The 2,335-nt window shown below is 37.7% G+C and overlaps 1 long non-coding RNA gene across 1 annotated transcript; it reads right to left on the bottom strand.

The window, feature by feature from the left end:
* On the bottom strand, positions 1-1,612 carry LOC107736718 (uncharacterized). Its single transcript, XR_001639722.1, has 3 exons — positions 1,297-1,612; positions 220-362; positions 1-44 (listed from the first exon to the last, which is right to left on the bottom strand). It is a non-coding gene; the product is annotated as an uncharacterized LOC107736718 (long non-coding RNA).
* Positions 1,613-2,335: the final 723 nt, after the last annotated feature.

The raw sequence follows: 2,335 nt of genomic DNA, 5'->3' as shown, positions 1-2,335 counted from the left end.
GTCTTCCTTAGATCTGAGAAGTATTATTTGCCTGATCTGCAAATCTGATCAGTTGAGAAGTGTTACACATATGCATATACGCATGCTTTATATGACATTAAATGCATGTCATAATAATAAACTTTTAGTCAGAATTTAATGCATTTATGATAAGCTGTTATGTCCCAAAATTTGTGTCTGAAAACAAATGTATCAGATAATCCAGTCATGCAAACTCACCTCTGCTGCTTTTCTGCTGGCCTGTTAACTGCAATGATGGTGGTGAAGAAGCAGTAGCTCTAGTTTCTAAATCTTTCTTGTTGAGGATGTGTTGAGCCAATGGTCCAGGATGTTTCTTCTCATGTTCACTTATATTCTGAAAACTAATCAAGCTTCGGCATTACAATACTGCTACAATACATTCTACAGAGACCTGGAGAGTGTTTTTCTCAACAGACACCACATGTCTGCAGCTACTTAGTAAAAACTAAGGTTCACTCCCTTCAGAAAAATTCTTCACAGGAACACCCATAGATGTTTTCTTAGTATATCGACACGTGACAGTGATCTTTCAGTGAGTGAAATTTCACTTGTTTTGTCTCACCTCAACATGTGCAAAGAAAATGATTACAGTAGTTGCCAAGTAGACAGAAAATACTTTCCTGTATTTCTCCTAATAATGCTGAACATATTAATTTTGGCTAAATTACCATTTGTTAAAATTATTATTATTATAAAAATAAAAAAATTAGACAATGTGGGTGTAACAAATTGCATAAGAGCTAAAGTATTACCATAAACATGGTGAGACATGTTGGGATGACATTCAGCAAAAGATTAATACCAGTGACACCTCATTAGATATTGTGGAGGTGTGTTTAAAATCATCTGAAACAATTACATTTTTTAATAATCTTAAATCCTTGATTATTTAGCTAGGCATTTCTGTGTGTGTGCAAGGCAACAACAGGTATTATATAACTGGGGTGGTGCCAGACAAGAGATCAATGCTTGAATCAATGTTCAATCCACTGGCATCTTGTTATAATTCTTTGACTGTAAAAGAATTTGTAACTGTTTTAAAACTACATCGGATACATCTTACTGTAAGCAAACTAATATTTACACAAGCTCTTCTAATTACGTAAGAACTTCAACCTGTTCGCTTAAAGCTAAAGACTTCCATAATGTTGTCTGCGAAGAATGATAAGGGTCAGTTTGAGACAGAGAAAAGTAGGAAAAGCAGTTTTTGTGTGAGAGAAGATGAGTAAGAAAACGTAGTAAAAACTCCAAGAACTTAGAAACTTTGTAGCCTACCGTGATTTATCAGTTTGTGTGTACAATCCCTCCTGATCTGAGACAACGCAAGTCACGCTGGCTTTCACTCCGCTTTGACAACTTGACTGCTGCAGATCATGTGTTGACATTATAGGCTGAATGTATCTGGCTCATCTAGTTTGGTTACCTCCCTTTATTCCCTCCGGGCATCAGCTGTACCCTTAAGTACCCTCACAGGCGGCACGACTGTACATTCCACCGGAGAAAATCGCGCGCGGTGAGGCAGACCCGTCATACCGACAACCGTAAGACCCGACGCCACTCGTCATATGTTTCTTTCCCACCGAGGCGTGTTATCGAGGGCAGAGCCGCGGAAGTGCGGAGTGAGCTTGTGTTTTAGCAACAAACTCCGTACTTTGAAATGTCAAGTTTATGGGACCTATACAGTGATAAGACGCCTTGACATTTGGACAATTGGAAATTTATGATTTTTCTGTATCATGTGTCACCTTGTTATATTTCGGATTTTGCACTTCCACTCAAGAGACCAAAAGAGATTCGTTTCGAAACTGATTTTAATTGAAAAACAAAACAAAAGCATAGACCTATTTAAAAAGCTTGTTATCTATGATGGCAGATAACCAAAGTATAAACAAGCGATAACTGAAACGTGTGTACGTGTGTTTTTCCATGAATATCCGACAGGTGGGGTGATATAGTGCATGCCATTTCCGCGAATCGATTCTTTAGAACAATTCGTTTTAAAGAACCGGTTAAAATGATTCAGTGATTCCTTTACGTCACAAAAGAACAGCGTCATCACGTCACTGCTGGCATTTCGGCGTGGCATTGCTCTCAAACATTCTGATAAAGCCATGTATGCACACATATAGCTATTTATTACCTTTTGACTAATAATGGTTGATTGGTTTCTTCTTCATCCAGTTTGTTGCATTTATGATGAATCCAAGTCAGTTAGAACCTAAATGGCAATTTGCATTTAAAGGGATAGTTCACCCAAAAATGAAAATTTTGTCGTTAATTACTCACCCTCATGTTGTTCCAAACCCGTAAGACC

Source organism: Sinocyclocheilus rhinocerous, unplaced genomic scaffold (genome assembly GCF_001515625.1).
Source record: "Sinocyclocheilus rhinocerous isolate Xijiao unplaced genomic scaffold, SAMN03320098_v1.1 C36909277, whole genome shotgun sequence".
NCBI lineage: Eukaryota > Metazoa > Chordata > Actinopteri > Cypriniformes > Cyprinidae > Sinocyclocheilus > Sinocyclocheilus rhinocerous.
This window is presented reverse-complemented; position numbering and strand designations above follow the sequence as displayed.